We start from the raw sequence: 20,228 nt of genomic DNA, 5'->3' as shown, positions 1-20,228 counted from the left end.
GTTCTCTATTGAGAAAATATGCATTCAACTATTATAAGTAATTTATATTTATAAAATCAAATTAAACACACTTATAAATGTAAGAGAGGCCTCAAAGGGCTTCAAAGGGCTTTGATCACTGTTATAACAGTATAATAGGGATTTCTATAGTCTAGGTTGTAAAATGATAATACTGAATACAATATGCAAAGCCAGGGCGAATCAAGAGTTCTAACAGTGATGAGTCACCCTTACATTATGCAGTAAATTGGATCATAGAGCATGAAACAGATTCAGGAAGAACCATCTCGGGTGTTCAGTGACCATTAAAAATCTACAATTTATCTTAGTTTAAATTAACTGTTTTTAAAATTTGCCATTTTCCACAACTCGTTTTTCCTGATTCTGAGTCCTGATCTTATAAACTTGCATTACTCTCTGGAAAGGATTTCAAGAGAGATATACTTTTATCTTTAATAAAAAATAAATTATCAGAGATGATCCAAGATGGCCGACCACTAACAGCTCAGGATTGTAGCTCCCAGTGAAAGCTCAGAGAACGAGACGACGCCACAACTTTAGATGAATTTTCGTCACTCACCGATTAGCCGATTCCCAGTGGAGGAGCCCCACGGGTCGCCAGCGCGACTCTTGTGGCCGCCGCAGCAGTTTTGCCGGCATCTCGGCGCAGCAGCTCTTCATGCAGAGCCAAAGGGACTGCTTCCCGTACTGACCGGAGTTTGGAGCTCTGGGAAGTCAGAGCCGCTTGTTGCGGACTCAAGAGGGAAGCCAGACCAGAGATTCCTGGGCAGAAGAGCACCATCAGTCTTATCGCTGCTATTTAGGCTGCCACAGTGGGTTGCTCGGATCCCAGCACTGGGAATCAATAAGTCGGGCGTCGACTCAGAAACCTAATTAGAAAGGCGGTTCATCTACAACGAAGGGGAAAAAACAGCCTAAGAAGGCCGAGTATACTCAAAATCAGAACCCATCAGCAACGGAACAAGCCCTGATGGAAAAGGACTCATCAGCAACTGAACAAGCCCTGATGGAAAAGGACTCATCAGTAACGGAACAAGCCCTGATGGAAAAGGACTGTGTTCCATTATCTAAAGTAGGCTTTAAAAAGTGGATGATAAGAAACTTCTGGGAGTTAAAGGAACTTGTTCTAACCCAATGTAAAGAAACTAAGAACTTGGAAAAAAGGTTCGATGAAATGTTGAAAAGAATAGACAATATAGAGAGGAATACAAATGAACTTATGGAGTTGAAAAATACAACACAAGAACTTGGTGAAATATGTACAAGCTTAAACAGCCGAATGGATCAAGCAGAAGAAAGGGTATCAGAGGTAGAAGACCAACTTAATGAAACAAAACGACAAGACAAGAATAGAGAAAAAAGGATAAAAAGGAATGAGCAAAGTCTCCAAGCAATATGGGGCTATGTGAAAAGACCTAATATACGCTTGATTGGTGTACCTGAATGTGATGGAGAGAATGAATCCAAGCTGGAAAATACTCTCCAGGACATTATCCAGGAAAATTTTCCTAATTTAGCAAAGCAGGACACTATTCAACCCCAGGCAATACAGAGAACATCACAAAGATATTCCTCAAGAAGACCAACTCCAAGGTACATAATCGTTAGATTCACCAAGATCGAAATGAAGGAGAAAATATTAAGGGCAGCCAGAGAGAAAGATCAAGTTACCCATACAGGTAAGCCTATTAGGCTTACAGCAGATCTCTCAACAGAAACCCTACAAGCTAGAAGAGAGTGGGGGCCAATATTCAATATACTTAATCAACAGAACTTTCAGCCCAGAATTTCATATCCTGCCAATTTAAGCTTTACATTTGAAGGAAAAATAAAATCTTTTAGGAACAAGCAAGTACTCAGAGATTTTATTACCACCAGGCCTGCTTTACAAGAACTTCTAAAAGAAGCATTATACACAGAAAGGAACAACCAGTATGACCCTTTCTAAAAATACACCAAAAAGTAAAGAGCATTAATATAAAGAAGAATTTTTATCAACGAAAGGACAAAATAGCCAGTTAATATCAAATGGCAGCAACCCTAAATTTAAATCGACCAAATCTCCCAATCAAAAGATACAGACAAAATCTAACGGTATATCCAAAGATATACATAGACTCAAAATAAAGGGTTGGAAAAAAAAAAAACATACCAACCAAATGGAGAGCAAAAATAAATAAATGAAAAGCAGGAGTTGCAATTTTCACATTTGACAAAATAGATTTCAAAGCTACAAGGATACAAGGGTAAAAGGATTAGTGTAATAATAAGAGATCTTAACACCCAGATACATAAGACCCATAATGAGATTTAGATTCAACGAGACAGAAAATTGATAACGATATCCCGGACTGGAACTAAGATCCAGAACAAATAAACTCAATAGAGCTCTCCATTTTAAACACACAAAATATACATTATCCACAAAATCTAACGATATATCTAAAGATATACAAAGACTCAAAACAAGGGGATGGAAAAAAACTCACCAACCAAATGGAGAGCAAAAATAAATAAAAAAGCAGGAGTTGCAATTCTCACACTTAATAAAATAGATTTCAAAGTTACAAGGATGCAAGGGTAAAAGGATTAATGTAACAATAAGAGATCTTAACACCCAGATACATAAGACACATAATGAGATTTAGATTCAACGAGACAACAAATTAATAACGATATCCAGGACTTGAACTCAGAGCCAGAACAAATAAACACAATAGAGGTCTCCATTTTAAACACATAAAATATGCATTAACCACTTTAAACACTCAAAATATTGATCGGCCATTATTGAAACCCATTCTAGGAATGAAGTAATATTCCTTTTTCCCTCTTTTTCTTTTTTTCCCCTTCTTTTTCTCTTTTTCCTTCTTTAAAATAATAATAATAATAATAGAGATGACTAAAAATACAAGCAGACAAAAAAATTAATAAATAAATTATCATGGGAAATAGGGGAGGGACAGCGGGGGATGGGGAGTTGGGGAGAGATAGCATGGGGAGCAATGCCAGATATAGGCGATGGGGAGAAAGGCAGCAAATCACACTGCCACGTGTGTACCTATGCAACAATCTTGTATGTTCTTTACATGTACCCCAAAACCTAAAATGCAATAAAAAATTTAAGAAATTGAAAAAAAAAAACTAACATTTTTTTCTGATTTTAAAAATCAGAAAAAAATAAATAAAATAAGCCAGGAAGAAGGAAATAAAGAGTTGAAGCCCACTGCTATGGCTACTGAAATAATTGATGCATTTTATCTTAATACTTAATTGGAAATTTTCTGTTTCTTCACTTTGTATCTTGCTATTAATTTTCTTCATTTTTAAAATATATAATAGCTTTATGGTAGCATATATCTCATATTATTTTTCTTCATTACTAAAATTGATTTGGCCCTTCTAAGTCTTTATTTCATGTAAATTTTAGAATTGGCTTGTCGACATGTCAAATCAAAAAGGACTTTCTTGAATTTTGGTTAGGAGGGTATTGAATCTGTAGCTCTACAAGGGAAAAATTGCCGACTTAACAATACTGAGTATTCTAATCCATTAACAGAATATACCTCCGGTCTTCATTAGCATGTCTCAGCAAGGTTTTGTGATTTTCTGTCAACTGCAGAACTTCCTTTGACATTCATTGTATTGCTTTTTTTATGGTACTAAATCTTCTCAGATCTTTTTGTCTGTTGTCCAAATATATCTCTATTTTACCTTAAGTTTTAATGAATATTTTCAAATGATATGGATCTCATGTTTACAGTTTTTGCCTTCAAGTGCTCTAATGATGTCTTATGACTATCTTCTGGCTTACATAATGTCTTATGAGAAGTCTGAAACTATTCTTATCTTTGCAATAATGTATCTCCCCCCGCCCCCCCGCTATTAAAATGATCTCTTTCTTACTCAGTTTTAGCAATTGAATTAAGTTATGCTTTGGTGTAGTTTGATTTTTCTTTATCTAGCTTGTGGTTAGCTAGGTTGTTTAGATCTGTGGGTTTATACTTTTATCAAATTTGGAAATTCCACTAATTTATACCAATTAGTTTTTAATTCATGCCCTCTTCCTCTTCTGAGACTCAGATTACGTGTTAGATCACTTCATGCTGTCCCATCAATGCTTTATTTTATTTATTTATTTTTTTTGAGTCGGAGTTTCGCTCGTTACCCAGGCTGGAGTGCAATGGCGCAATCTCGGCTCACCGCAACCTCCGCCTCCTGGGTTCAGGCAATTCTTCTGCCTCAGCCTCCTGAGTAGCTGGGATTACAGGCACGCACCACCATGCCCAGATAATTTTTTGTATTTTTAGTAGAGACGGGGTTTCACCATGTCGACCAGGATGGTCTCGATCTCTTGACCTCGTGATCCACCCACCTCGGCCTCCCAAAGTGCTGGGATTACAGGCTTGAGCCACCGCGCCCGGCCATCGATGCTTTATTAATCTTCCCATACTTTATTCCTTCTCTTTGCTTCAGATTATAGAAATTCTATTTCCATCTTCCACTTCACTAACATTTTCTTCTGGAAAACATAATGTGTTCTTACTCATAGGCAGTGATTTATTCATTTCATATATTGTAGCTTTTATCTCTAGAAGTTCTATTTGGTTCTTTTTATTTTTATACTCTTTATGTCCATGTATTTCTTCAAATTCTTATGCATATTCTAAATCATTTATCTTTTGTTGTAATCTCTGTAATTTACAGGTCTGTTTTTAAATGATTAATTTTTCTCCTGGCTATTTGTTATTGTGATTTTTTTTTTTTTTTTTTTTTTGCTTATTGGCATATATAGTAATTTTGGATTAGATGCTGGATATTATTATTTTTATTTGATTGAGTGCTCAAATTTTTATTTTTTCACAAGGTATTACACTTTATTTCTTGCAGGAAATTAAACTTGAAGACAAATTTGATTCTTTTGAGGATTTTTAAAAGGCATGATAGGGAGGGTGTATTAGCGCATTTTCACATTGCTATAAAGAACTACCTGACACTGTGTAGTTTCTAAAGAAGAGGTTTAATTGACTCAGTTTCACAGGTTGTACTAAAAGCACAGTTGGGGAAGACTCAGGAAACTAACAACCATGGCGGAAGGTGAAAGGGAGGAAGCCAGCATGTCTTATGTAGTGGAAAGAGGAGGAAGAGAGAGTCAAGGGAAAGTGCTACATACTTTCAAACAACCAGATCTTATGAGAACTCACTATTATGTGAACAGCAAAGGGAGAGTTCACTCCCATGATCCAATTACCTCCTATGAGGTCCTTCCCCCAACATTGGGGATTACAATTCAACGTGAGATTTGAGTGGGGCACAGAGCCAAATGTTATCAGAAGAATTATACTTGTTATTAATTGGAAGTATTCTTTACTAATAATTGGCTTTTTATTAACAATTAATTATTAAATGATTAAGCATAATTGACTTATTATTAATGTATAACATTTCTGGAGGTCTCTATTCTATCCCCCAAGTATTCATGGAAGTTCCTGCAATCTAGCTGATTGGAACTTGAATATCTCTCAGCATTGTGTGAGGCCTGGTAATCAGACAGCTTACAATAGCCTGGCTAGTCTTTGACTTTACTTTAAAATTTTTAACCTCTAAAAGTACAGCCTAGTATTGGACAACAAATTTAGGTTACTCCCTTGTAGATTTCTGGAACTCTGTCTCTGTAGAGCTATCCCTTTTATGATTCTCTTCTCACTAATTCTAGCTGTCTCAGTGCCCTCAAACTCTGGTTTTTGGCTTCTGAATTCAGCAATATCAGAATAAATCTCTCTCCCTAACCATGGTCCGGAAAGTTTCTTCATGCAGAAAACCAGAGTAATTATTATATTCACTTTCTTTTTTCATTTTTTTCTTTTTTTTTTTTTTTTGGCCTTAGAAGAAGAGAAAAAAATTTTTATTGTAATAAACCACCAGGAAACCATGTGTCAAAAGTCCTGCACTAACTTTGATCAATGTCTGGAAATAGTTATGCTTTTTTTTTTCCAGTTTTCTTTGTGATTTAAAAAATTTCATTGAGACAAGGTCTAACTCTGTCACCCAGGATTGCAGTGGTGCAATCATAGGTCACTGCAGCCTTGAAATCCTGGGCTCAAGGGATCCTCCCACTTCAGCCTCCCAAGGTGCTGAGATTAGCTGTATGAGCCACTGTGCCCAACCCAGTTTTTTAACTGTACAGAGTGGAAGATTAAGCTTGGGTCTATCATAATTGGAAGACCTGAGCTTCAGCTTTAAAAAGATGCTCATGAATATAAACATTAGCATTTTTATTTCTTTCTTTATATTTAAAATTTACTTAAGCATGTCAACATATGTAACCTAATTAAATTCATACTTCTAATTTAAAATATCCAAACAGAATATTGAAGTATTGTCATTTTTATATGCTGTTGTTTTGTTTTGTTTTGTCGTTCTTTTTTTATTGCATTTTAGGTTTTGGGGTACATGTGAAGAACATGCAAGATACTTGCATAGGTAGACATGTGGCAGTGTGATTTGCTGCCTTCCTCCCCTTCACCCACATCTGGCATTTCTCCCCATGCTATCTCTCCCCAAATCCCCACCCCCCGCTGTTCCTCCTCTATTCCCCCCAATAGACCCCACTGTGTAGTGCTCCCCTCCCTGTGTCCATGTGTTCTCATTGTTCAACACCTGCCTATGAGTGAGAACATGCGGCATTTCATTTTCTGTTCTTGTGTCAGTTTGCCAAGAATAATAGTCTCCAGGTTTATCCATGTCCCTACAAAGGACACAAACTCATCATTTTTGATGGCTGTATAATATTCCATGGTTTATATGTGCCACATTTTCCCTGTCCAGTCTATCATCGATGGGGGTTTGGGTTGGTTCCAGGTCTATGCTATTGTAAACAGTGCTGCAATGAACATTCGTATGCATGTGTCCTTATAGTAGAATGATTTATAGTCCTTTGGATATATACCCAGTAATGGGATTGCTGGTTCAAATGGAATTTCTATTTCTAAGGCCTTGAGGAATCGCCACACTGTCTTCCACAATGGTTGAACTAATTTACACTCCCACCAGCAGTGTAAAAGTGTTCCTATTTCTCCACATCCTCTCCAGCATCTGTTGTCTCCAGATCTTTTAATGATCACCATTCTAACTGGCGTGAAATGGTATCTCAGTGTAGTTTTGATTTGCATTTCTCTAATGACCAGTGATGATGAGCATTTTTCATATGTTTTTTGGCCTCATGTATGTCTTCTTTTGTAAAGTGTCTGTTCATATTCTTCAGCCACTTTCAAATGGGCTTCTTTGTTTTTTTCTTTAAATCTGTTTGAGTTCTTTGTAAATTCTGGATATCAGCCCTTTGTCAGATGGGTAAACTGCAAAAATTTTTCCCATCCTGTTGGTTGCCAATTTACTCTAATGATGGTTCCTTATGCCATGCAGAAGCTGTGGAGTTTGATTAGGTCCCATTTGTCTATTTTGGCTTTTGCTGCCAATGCTTTTGGTGTTTTGGTCATGAACTCCTTGCCTACTCCTATGCCCTGAAAGGTTTTGCCTAGATATTCTGATAGGGTTTTTATGGTGTTAGGTCTTATGTTTAAGTCTTTAATCCATCTGGAGTTAATTTTAGTGTAAGGTGTCAGGAAGGGGTCCAGTTTCTGCTTTCTGCACATAGCTAGCCAGTTTTCCCAACACCATTTATTAAATAGAAAATCCTTTCCCCATTGCTTGTTTTTGTCAGGTTTGTCAAAGATCGGATGGTTGTAGATATGTTGTGTTGCCTCTGAGGCCTCTGTTCTGTTCCATTGGTCTATATCTCTGTTTTGGTACCAGTACCATGCTGTTTTGATTACTATAGCCTTGTAATATAGTTTGAAGTCCGGTAATGTGGTATCTCCGGCTGTGTTCTTTTTGCTTAGAATTGCCTTGGCTATGTGGGCTCTCTTTAAGGTGGTTTTTTCCAGTTCTGTGAAGAAGGTCATTGGTATCTTGATGGGGATAGCATTGAATCTGTAAGTTACTGTGGGCAGTATGGGCATTTTCATATTATTTATTCTTCCTAACCATAACATGGAATGTTTCTCCATCTGTTTGTGTCCTCTCTGATTTCATTAAGCAGTGATTTGTAGTTCTCCTTGAAGAGGTCCTTTACATCCTTCGTTAGTTGTATTCCCAGGTATTTTATTCTCTTTGTAGAATTATGAATGGCAGTTTGTTCTTGATTTGGCTCTCTTTAAGTCTGTTATTGGTGTATAGGAATTCTTGTGATTTTTGCACATTGATTTTGTATCCTGAAACTTTGCTGAAGTTGCTTATCAGTTTCAGAAGATTTTGGGCTGAGACGACGGGGTCTTCTAGATATACTATCATGCCGTCTGCAAATAGAGACAATTTGGCTTCCACCTTTCCTATTTGAATACCCTTTATTTCTTTTTCTTGCCTGATTGCTCTGGCTAGAACTTCCAGTACTATATTAAATAGGAGTGGTGAGAGAGGGCATCCTTGTCTAGTGCCAGATTTCAAAGGGAATGCTTCCAGTTTTTGCCCATTCAGTATGATATTGGCTGTTGGTTTGTCATAAATAGCTTTTATTATTTTGAGATACGTTCCATCAATACCAAGTTTATTGAGGGTTTTTAGCATAAAGGGCTGTTGTATTTTGTCAAAGGCCTTTTCTGAATCTATTGAGATAATCATGTGGTTTTTGTCTTTGGTTCTATTTACGTGGTGAATTACATTTATAGACTTGCGTATGTTGAACCAGCCTTGCATCCCCAGGAAGAATCCTACTTGATCATGTTGGATAAGCTTTTTGATGTACTGTTGCAATCAGCTTGCCAGTATTTTATTGAAGATTTTTGCATTTGTGTTCATCATGGATATTGGCCTGAAGTTTTCTTTTCTTGCTGAGTCTCTGCCGGATTTTGGTATCAGGATGATGTTGGTCTCATAAAATGATTTGGGAAGGATTCCCTCTTTTTAGATTATTTGGAATAGTTTCAGAAGGAATGGTAACAGTTCCTCTTTGTGTGTCTGGTAGAATTTGGTTGTGAACCCATCTGGACCTGGGCTTTTTTTGTGTGGTAGGCTCTTAATTGCTGCCTCAACTTCAGATCTTGTTATTGGTCTATTCAGGGTTTCGACTTCTTCGTGGTTTAGGCTTGGGAGGAGGCAAGTGCCCAGGAATTTATCCATTTCTTTCAGGTTTACTAGTTTATGTGCAGAGTTGTTTGTAATATTCTCTAATGATGGTTTGAATTTCTGTGGAATCTGTGGTGATATCCCCTTTATCATTTTTTATTGCATCTATTTGGTTATTCTCTCTTTTTTTTGTTGTTAATCTGGCTAGTGGCCTTCTATTTTGTTGATCTTTTTGAAAAACCAGCTCCTAGATGTATTGATTTTTTGAAGGGTTTTTTTGTGTCTCTATGTCTGCTCTGATCTTAATTTTTTCTTGTCTTCTGTTAGGTTTTGAGTTTTTTTGATCTTGCTCCTCTAGCTCTTTCAGTTTTGACAATAGGGTGTCAATTTTGGATCTCTCCTTGCTTCTCATGTGGGCACTTATTGCTATATATTTTCCTCTAGAGACTGCTTTAAATGTGTCCCAGAGATTCTGGTAAGTTGTGTCTTCATTCTCGTTGGTTTAGAAGAACATCTTTATTTCTGCCTTCATTTCATTGTTTATCCAGTCAACATTCAAGAGCCAGTTGTTCAGTTTCCATGAAGCTGTGAGGTTCTGAGTTAGTTTCTGAATTCTGAGTTCTAACTTGATTGCTCTGTGGTCTGGGAGACTGTTTGTTATGATTTCTGTTCTTTTGCATTTGCTGAGGAGTGATTTACTTCCAATTATGTGGTCAATTTTAGAGTAGGTATGATGTGGTGCTGAGAAGAATGTATATTCTGTGGATTTAGGGTGGAGAGTTCCATAAATATCTATTAGGTTTGCTTGTTCCAGGTCTGAGTTCAAGTCCTGGATATCCTTGTTAATTTTCTGTCTGGTTGATCTGTCTAATATTGACAATGGGCTGTTAAAGTCTCCCACTATTATTGTGTGGGAGTCGAAGTCTCTTTGTAAGTCATTAAGAACTTGCCTTATGTGTCTGGGTGCTCCTGTATTGGGTGCGTATATATTTAGGCATGCTGTTGTTTTTAGTCACCTTATTTAGGTTTCATGACACTAGCACATTCCAGTTATTTTATATTTAAATTAATTTGTGATATTTGCTGATGTTTTATGCAGTAATATCCAGTTTTAACACATGCTCAAAGGTCTTTGTCTTCACACAACCAAAAATACAAGAAATATATAAGACAAAATTATACAAATTCCAAGTTAAATATTTAAATATTTTAATTAATTAAAATATGTCTGTTGGTTTAAATTTTGAGTTTACTGTATGAAAAACACAAAAAAGATATATAAAGCAACATCCTTTTGATTGCCTGGTGGATAGACAAAGGAAAAAAGCAACTACATTTGAGATACAGTTTGAACAAAACTGATGAGGCTTTTGCCTTCCTGTTTGAATCTCTTCAAGGTCAGCAGTTTATTTTTTTACTGACTAAGGTTTGTTCAATTGCTAGTGCTCATGTGATTCCCAGGAACTTAATTTCTTGTGAATAGCTGTGTGAGGCTGATAATACTAGATTAAGAAAAAAAAGTCGTCTCCAATTAAGTATACTCTTTCTAGCAGAAGAAGCAGTTCAGAAAGTTCCTTGTGGTTCCCCCTCCGGACATTTTCATCATCAATTTTAGCAAAGGGTGGTATGTCTGCCTCCTGAAGAATAACTGTAGAGTGAAACCAGAATGTCAGCTCCATGAGGTCATAGAAGGCTCAGTTAGTTCACTCTATATTCCCAGTAGTACCTGGAATGTAGCAGATGCTCAATATATATTTGTTGAGCATCAACTACAGTAAAAGATCAAGAAACATGTTTTAATCCTTCTCAGACTCTAAGTACAGCTTCACCAGATACAGTAGGCAACTTGCTCCTATCTCTTCAAAGAGTGGTTTCAGTTTGGCCAGGAGGGGCTGGACATCAAGAGGAGGAAACCCACAGTCTGAATGGAGCTCAAGAACCTCATACTGCTGTATGAGCTATCATCTAAGGTGGTTCTTTTCCCCTTACACCAGCAGCCAAGTGCCTCAACCCTTGCTGATACTTCAGTAATTTATTTTTTATCTTAAATTTTTTTCTACTTATCATTCCCTAATATTTGGAACAAAATGAAAACATTTCCATTTTACCTCCCGCACTGAAGCCACAGACGCTGTGCCCCTAACAGGGTCACCAAATGGCCTAAATTACATACATGCATATATATGTGTGTGTGTGTGTGTGTGTGTGTGTGTGTGTGTGTGTGTGTAATATATAAAAATTTGTAAGTTATTTGAAAATGTATTTAAATACATAAATAATTCGTATATTACAGACAAAAGAATGTTATTTGAAAATACATTTAAATATATAAACAATTTATATATTACATATAAATGTATGTTATTTGAAAATATATCTAAGTATATATATAACTTGTATATTACTTAACAAATTTATGTATTTTCCATATACATATATGCATACGTTGTTTTTTCTTAAGTTATAAAATGTTGGCAACATCTCATGTAAGATAAGATTCTTTATTTCCTTGTGGGGAAAGATCATCTTTTACAGAATCAGGATTAGAAAATTTGGTTATTTAGCACTTGGTCGTATTGTTTCAAAATTTTAATTTAATTTATTCTGGAACTAGAAATGAGCCTGCAAATTCTGCAAAAATCTTCCTTATAAATGTATCATATGCACATATTTGTTTTAGCTGACCTAGAAAGAGGCAGTTTCATATTTCAGTCAGTTTTTATTTTTAAATCTAAAAGATATTTGATTCAAGAAGAAAATCTGTTCAAAGTCTTTGTGGATATGAAATTATTCTCTATTTCCAATTATATTGCCCAAGTCAGAGTCTTATTTTCCCCAGGCGAATATTTGAAAGGACTCAACAAACACCACAGAATGTACTCACAGAAGACTTTTATCTAAAAGCAGATGGTACGATGCAGTAAGAGAGAGAGCAGGCAAGCACTGGAGACATTCCACAGTATAATAAGCTCCCCACAGGCCTAACCAGACACATGAACCAGGCCAGTTTCTGACTTGAACTGCCCAGATCTACGCAAGAAGCTCTCTGTATCTCATCGAATAATACAAGAAATATAATAAGACAAAATTATACAAATTCCAAGTTAAATATTTAAATATTTTAATTAATTAAAATATGTCTGTTGGTTTAAAATTTGAGTTTACTGTATGAAAAACACAAAAAAGATATATAAAGCAACATCCTTTTGATTGCCTGGTGGATAGACAAAGGAAAAAAGCAACTACATTTGAGATACAGTTTGAACAAAGCTGATGAGGCTTTTGCCTTCCTGTTTGAATCAAGGTCAAGACAGGCTTGTCACACCCATTAGGCTAGTTGCAAGTCATTCGCAAAGAAACTGATCTTGGGGCTTGCCAAGAGAGTTTAAATGATTCTAAACTTCGCATTATAAATGCCAATGTTCTTAGCTTGATAAAGAGTCAAAATCAATACATTCAGGCATCTTCAGGAATGAAGACAGAGCTCTTAAATACGTCTGTAAATTAACTCTATCTCAAAATATCTTTATTCAACAAATACGTATTGAGCATCTACTACATTCCAGGCACTACTGGGAATATAGAGTGAACTAACTGAGCCCTCTATGACCTCATGGAGCTGACAGTGGTTTCACTCCTAACTAATGTTCTTAGTTGAAGGTGAAAACGAAAACTTGGCATAATATCTAAACTTTAATTTTTTCTTATAATTAGCCTCTTTTCATCATACTGAAACCTTACTGACCTACAAATTTGGGAGAAAAAAATACAGATTTAATTTAATCCCAGAGGTTTTTGGTTGTTGCCCAGCAAAATAATAAAACTGAAGATAAGTCAAACTTCCATATGATTTTATTAAGTAAAGGACCAAAAGCAACAAAACTAATCACAGGTATTAGAGGTTGCGATGGTGGTTACTGTTGGGATATAGTGGCAGGAAGGCAGCAAAAGGGCCCTATACCTTCTTAGTCCTAGCTATTTTCTGATTTTTAATTGGGAGGTAGGAACACACATGCCTTTACTTTTTGATAATTCATTGAGCTGCACATTTCTGATTTACACACTTTATGTGCTCTTCCAATTAAAACATTGCATTAAATCCCTGTCTTAGGCTCTGTTTTCTAGTGAACCCAGTGCTTGAGCTGACACAGTGCACAACCTTTTTGGGAAATAAAATCTTGGTTGGTTCAAGCAGTCCTATCTCCCAGAGCCTGAGCTAATGCAATGTCCCATTTCACCGCTGTTTGGCCCAACCAAACAGTCATGGCTCCTCGCACCTGAGCTAATGCAGTGCCCTGCCTTCTGAAAAAATAGAATATTGGTCAAGTCAAGCAGCCATGCCTGCAAGGGCCTGAGCTGACATGGTGCCTCACCTCCTGGGGAACCAAAGTCTTTGATGAACTTTGCCACCCCACACTAAGGACTAAATGTCTAGAGCTCTCTACCTCCTTGGAATGAGACTAGCCACCTGGAATCTGAGCTGCTGAGGTATGCTCTCTCCTAGAGAATGGAGTCATTGCTGCACTACCCCCTGCCTCCCAGGGCCCAAGCCACAGTTGCATTGCATCATTCTTGTATCTTTGCTGCCACTGCACTTCCCTTTTCAGAGCCTGGGCTGCTGCCATGTTCCATCAATCCAAGGAACAGAGTCATAATTAAATGGTGCCTCGTCCCTTGAGGTCTGAGTTACCACTGTGCCTTGTTGACTCCAGGACCTGAATTGCAGATGCACCCAGTTTCACAGAGCCTGAGCATCTAAACCACCTATTTTTTTCTCCATAACTATGATGATACTTCACTCTACCTAGTCAGAGTCACAGCTCCATCCCTGCTTCTTGGGCCTGAGCTGCTGAGGTACCTTAGAATTGTAGGCGCCAGCTTTGTAATCTACATTCACCATGACCTGGAGAGTGAAACAGTGCACCAAGTTAAACCATGCACCAAGTCTTAGATGGAAGTTGTTTCATAGACTGTGGGTCCAGAATCCTGGCTCCACAGCTATCCTAAGACACTGTATCTTCTATTTCAATACTGTTGTGGCTGCCTGTGGGCTGTGAGACCAAATATCAAAAGGGAGTCCCTCAGATAAGACTCTCTAGTGTGGGGAAAATGATTAAAAGTGGAAACCAAAAGCCCTGTCATTGAGGACCCAAATAACCAATGGTGTCACCACAGCCACCACAAACTTTTGAAGCCAAAGCCAGTTTGACACCTGCAGTCATCACTGATGTGGATCACAGATGAAGAAGCTGCATCCCTGTGCACAGCTGGAACCAGAGCCACTACACCCCACCCAGCTGGCACCCTTGGACTCATTTGCAAGTGAGGCTCTCCTATAGAAATTCACTCCGTAAATTTTGAAAGAGGTGACTGCTCCATCAGATGTATCAACATTACCACAGACTTCCAAGAAATGTAAAAAAGCAAGAAAATATAAACCCACTAAAGGAACACAATAATTCTGAAGCAACTGGCCTCAAAGAAATCAAAATATATACATTGCCTGAAGATAAATTCAAAATAATAATCTGAAGAAAGCACAGTACAATATGAGAATACATTTAGACAATTTAACAAAATCAGAAAAAAATTATTATATGAATGAGATTGAAAAATAGAAATCATTGAATCATTGAAAAGGATTAAACAGAAAGCATGAAGCTGAAGAATTCAATGAATTAAATTAAAAATATGTAGAACTTTGACAGAAGACTAGATCAAACAGAAAAAAAGATATTCCATATCTTGGGTATTTTATCTTGTTTTTCCATGAGCTCACATTAACTATTTTAATAAGAACACAACATACAAGATGTGGCTTACTTACCAACTTTCCCTTATATCACACAAGGAGGCACATGATAACAGTTTATTCCGATTTTGGCAATGATTTCTTTGATCAATTAATTAAGGTGGTGTTACCTACTGAATGTTTATGTTTTCCCCAAATTCATATGTTAAAATTCTAACCCCTAGGGTGATGGTATTAAAAAGTGGGGCCTTTGGGAGGTGATTAGGTAACAAAGGTGGAGTCCTGACAAGTGGAATTGGTGCTCTTCTTAAAGAGACCCCCACACTAGGTGCAGTGGCTCATGTCTGTAATCCCAGCACTTTGAGCAGCTGAGGTGGGTGGATCACCTGAGATCAGGAGTTCGAGACCAGCCTAGTCAACATAAACCCTGTTTCTACTAAAAATACAAAAATTTAGCCAGGTGCTGTGGTGAGTGACTGGAATCTCAGCTGCTCAGTAGCCTGAGGCAGGAGAATTGCTTAAACCTGGAGGCAGAGGTTGCAGTGAGCCGAGATCACACCTTTGCACTCCAGCCTGGACAACAAGAGTGAAACTCCCTCTCAAAAAACAAACAAACAAAACAAAGCCAAAAAAACCCAGAGAGCTCTCTCATTCCTTTCTACCATGTGAGGACCCAGTGAGAATACAGCCATCCTTGAATCAGAAAGTCGGCCCTCATCAGACATGAGGATATGCCAGTACTTAGATGTCAGATGCCTCTGCCTGCAGAATAGTGAGAAATAAATATTTGTTGTTTCAGCTACCTAGTTGATGGTATTTTTGTTATAATAGTCTGAACGAAGATAGGTGGTATTCATGTGCTATCTTCATTTTAAAGGTATATGTTTAACTTCATAACTAAAAAGTAATCAGTAGGCTGATACTTTTAAGACCATGTGAATATTATGTTTTCTAATTTGTTTTCACTTGATGGTTTTCCCATGCATTAAATTTGTCATCTCATCTCTCTTCTCAGCCTCAATGTGTTAGTCTATTTGATTACTAAAGTTACAACTGAAGGACAGAAACTCAGATATCAAGCTATAAATATTCTGCATTTCCTGGGAACATATAATTGTAGCAAACTCTTAGGTAAATTGATCCTAATTATGTGTCAATGTTCATTATTCATGAGAAAGTTAGCCTTGATCTTATGTCAGTTCATGGCATAATTTGAGCCCTCTATATAGCCTAGGTAAGTCAGTGTTTCCCCATGTAGCTGAGTGTAGGTATTAACTTATTCAGAGCACCATAAACCTTGTCAAAACCATAAACCTGCTATCTCTTTATTAGTTGACCCAAAATAACAATTTGGACAGAGGTGTTTCAAGACATTTTCAGATATAAACCATTAAACAAATATACCAAATAATGTATGAGACACAAACAGAAAGCAATGGATCTGAGGCTATTCTTCATATAATAAATAAGGTTTTATCTTGTTAGAATCACGGACATGCCCGCAGAGATCAATCAGAACCAGAGGACTCTTTCTAGCTGTTGATTCCTCCTCCTCACAAAGAACCCGCACACTTCACTCTGCTTAATTGTCAGTCTGAGGACAGCATTTCCTCTTTTCTTTCTTTCATACTTCCTTCTTTTCCTCCATTATAGGAAGAAACTTCTCATGTTTGTATGAGAAGTTACAGTCACTTTTATGAAATAGCTTATGCTGAACATTAGTCCTTCCTTCTCCGAATCCCTTAAATGGTGGAATAGTTGCCAAGCTCTTTTTTCAGCTGAAGACTCCTGTTGCCCAGTACTAATTTAATCACTGGAGATTACAAGAAAAATTAAAATTCTTACAAGCACGTATTTTTTTCTTCTCAATTCCAACCATTTAGGACTTTCTTAGTTCTTTTCTTGAGATAATATATGCAAAGGGAGAGATAAGTGAAGGACACAGAGGAATATTCTAATGGAGAAGGGAAAGGAGTTGTTATTTACTGACTTCTAGTTTTTGTTTTCTAGCAATCCAAAGAATAACATCTCACTAGAGATTTTATGGTAAGTGCTTCAGAAAGATGTATCAAAAGAGAAGAGTTCCTAGTGTATGGGGTCTGAGAGGCGTCATGGAATGGAGGAGATAACATGATAATTAAGAGAAGCACAGATGTCCTTAGGGAATAGAAGATGCCCCTGGTCTTGAAGGAGAGAGTTGGAGAGTGGGAAATGAAAACTGAGATGCAGATGGGACCTGGGAAACAGGGCTAGCTAGGAAACAAAAGCCCAAATAATTGTTTTGGGTCCAAAGAGTTAAGGCCTTCTTATTCTCTAAGGAGAGATCCTTGGAACTAGAAAGGCCAGAGAGACAGACTTGCCCACAGACCTGCAGGAATATGAGGTATTTTGTGGAATGTGCACAGAGAGTTGTATGTATACTTAGATGAACACCAAAATTTCTCTACAATGCCCTTGTTGTCAAACATGAACATCTGTTTTTGAGCTCTGCCGTGGGAACTTGGGCTAACTAGATGACCTTTCAGCACAATAGGATCTAGTAATAGGAAATTAACTTGAGTGTCATCAGCAAGTGGTGGAATCGGAAGCCTCAGGCCCTCATTTCCCCATGGAGAGACTGACTTGACAACAATGAATGAACTACATTGCCTTTGTGAGAACTCCGGAAACTAGTTAGGAAGTTGCAGCACCTCAGGTGGGTGCAAAGCCGGGAAAAGATGCGTCAAAAAGAGTAGAAAATATTGTTGCAGTTTACTCATCCCAGCCACTCTCTCACCCCGGCACAAGGCGACTTGATCTACAGAAAACATTAAAGTCCCAGATTCTCCTTTAGAGAAGCAAGAGGAGTAGACCATGAGTTCAGGATTCTGGGGGTTTTTTTGGGTGGCAGGGGTGAAGCAGGGGTTATCCAAGGCACTGGTTTCTGTCTTGCGGAGTGCAGACTTGAATGCCGTGTTGTAAGCCTCTGAGAACAAAGGCAAATGCCCTGTTTCAGCACTAGGGAGATTGCAGTACTGCAGGCAGACACCAGGGGAAGAAAGAGGAAGAAGCAGGCAAAACTCTTTTACTAGAAAATTACATACACAAGCCCAGAAAAAGTTTGAAGGGCCCCCAGAATCTCTAGCTATGCTAATCAATAAAGGTCTTCTACTACATGAGGTCAGTTTGTAATGACTGGAGAAGGTCAGTGTTTCTTTTTCAAATACCCAAATCGCAGTGAAAGACCACAAGGCATACAGAGAAGCAAGAAAACATGGCCCAACAAAAGGAACACAATGAATCTCCAGAAACTAAAGTATTAAAATATTGGCTGGGTGCGGTGGCTCACACCTGTAATCCCAGCACCTTAGGGGTTTGAGGCAAGCAGATCATGAGGTCAGGAGTTCAAGACCAGCCTGGCCAACACAGGGAAACCCCGTCGCTACTAAAAATACAAAAATTAGCTGGGTGTGGTGGCTGGTGCCTGTAATCCCAACTACTTGGGAGTCTGAGGCAGGAGAATTGCTTGAATCCAGGAGGCAGAGGTTGTGGTGAACTGAGATCGTGCCACTGCATTCCAGCCTGGGTGACAAAGCAAGACTCCATCTAAAACAAAAAGAAAGAAGGAAGGAAGGAAGGAAGGAAGGAAGGAAGGAAGGAAGGAAGGAAGGAAGGAAGGAAGGAAGGAAGGAAGGAGAAAGAAAGATCTATGAGTTACATGATCTTGTAAAGGTATTTGTACACTCATATTTATTATGGCATTATTCATAATAGCCAGAGGTGGAAGCAACCCAAATGTCCATCAATGGATAAATAAAGAAAATGTGGTATAGATCTACAATGAAACATTCATGAGCCTTACAAAAGAAGGAAATCCTATCATGTGCTACAACACGGATGAAACTTGAAGATTTCATGCTAGTAAAATAAGCCATCACAAAAAGACAAATACTCTATGATTCCTCTCATATGAGGAGTCCAAAGTAGACACAGAGCGAATGTGGAACTGAGAGTAGGACGGTGGTTCCCAGGGACTAGGAGCAGGAAGGAGAAGAGTAGTTGTTCAATGTGTATAGAGTTTCAGTTTTGCAAGACAGGAAAGTTCTAGAGGTCTGTTATATAACAATGTGAACATAATGAATACTAGTGATCTGTACACTAAAAAGTGGTTAAGATAATGAATTATATGTGTTTTATATCACAATTTAAAATTTTAACAAAAGTTTAGAAATTGATTTAAAGAAAATATCGTTTTGTTTCTCATACACCTGCCTTTACACAGAACACAAAAAAAAATCCTTTTGCTCCTAGGTCAGTGGTTCTCAACATGGATGTGAGGGGATTTTGTTCTCCCGCCATCAAGAGACATTGGACAATATCTGATGATGCTTCTGGTTGTTACACATAGGGCGGGGTTGTGCTGGCATCGGCCAGGGAGTCGGCTGAGCATCCTGCAATGCCCAGGATAACCACCTACCACAAACAATTACCCAGTCCAAAATGGCATTGTAGCTTATTTGAGTAACATGTCCTACATTATTAATCAGAATGTGTTATCGATGTATCAGTCTTTTCCCTTCTAGTTAGGTTGGTAGAGTTCAGACTCTGGAAAAAACAGAGAATGTAAAAGGCTGAATGAGTTTAAGCTAAAAGACAAGAGAGAGAGAGGAGTCTTGTTTGGAGCTCACTGAAGCCAAAACGGAAAAAAATGAGGAGGCTGGGAGAGGAAGACAGTCAACAGACCACTTTCAGGCCATAATTCTGCAACCTCTGCCTCCTGGATTCAAGCAATTCTCCTGCCTCAACCTCCCAAGTAGTTGGGATTACAGGCGCCAGCACCTTACATGTGTTGTCTCACATAATCCTTAAAACTCTGAAATCATTTTAAATTAAATAACACAGAGAGGAAAACAGAGTGGAGAGGGAGTCTTTGCTTGGATAGACAACTTTAACTGGTTCATTAGCACATTCCTCTGAAGGGAAAGGGGGTATGATTGCTCCTGAAGAGGCCAGGCTCCTTCTTAATCAAAGCTCAGGAAGAGAGCTGCATTCCACTGTTTCATGGGTGCTATGACAGTGACAGAGATGCAGGGCACCCATGGGAAACACAGCTGGCATTCTGCGAAGGGGGAAGGGGCACCAGGAGCTTGGTTGAGTGAGATTGGAGGTGATTCTGTCCATCTCCCTAGGCCTTCTGGGTGACTCCATTCCCCCTCTCAGATTTAGTGTTAGAAATTAAGACAAGCCAATTATATTTTGTAATGTCTATGTCATTCAGACCCTGAGAACTAATCCAGCCTTCTAAATGGTGCTTGGTAGCTCCTTTCTTCAACAGAAGAGTTAATGTGTGGAATTA

General features: G+C 38.0%; 1 protein-coding gene across 20 annotated transcripts in view; it reads left to right on the top strand.

Annotated features, from left to right (window-relative positions):
• The window catches only part of MS4A6A (membrane spanning 4-domains A6A), a 269,396-nt gene that overhangs the window by 229,795 nt on the left and 19,373 nt on the right, over positions 1 to 20,228 (top strand). The window contains exon 1 of one of the 20 annotated variants that reach the window (XM_035262813.3): positions 10,847 to 11,111. The exons of the other annotated variants lie outside the window; for them this stretch is intronic. The gene's annotated coding sequence lies outside the window, so the exon portion shown is untranslated. Of the gene's footprint in view, positions 1 to 10,846; positions 11,112 to 20,228 lie in introns of those variants that run through there. 20 annotated transcript variants of the gene reach the window in all.

This window comes from Callithrix jacchus, chromosome 10 (genome assembly GCF_049354715.1).
Source record: "Callithrix jacchus isolate 240 chromosome 10, calJac240_pri, whole genome shotgun sequence".
Lineage (NCBI taxonomy): Eukaryota > Metazoa > Chordata > Mammalia > Primates > Cebidae > Callithrix > Callithrix jacchus.
This window is presented reverse-complemented; position numbering and strand designations above follow the sequence as displayed.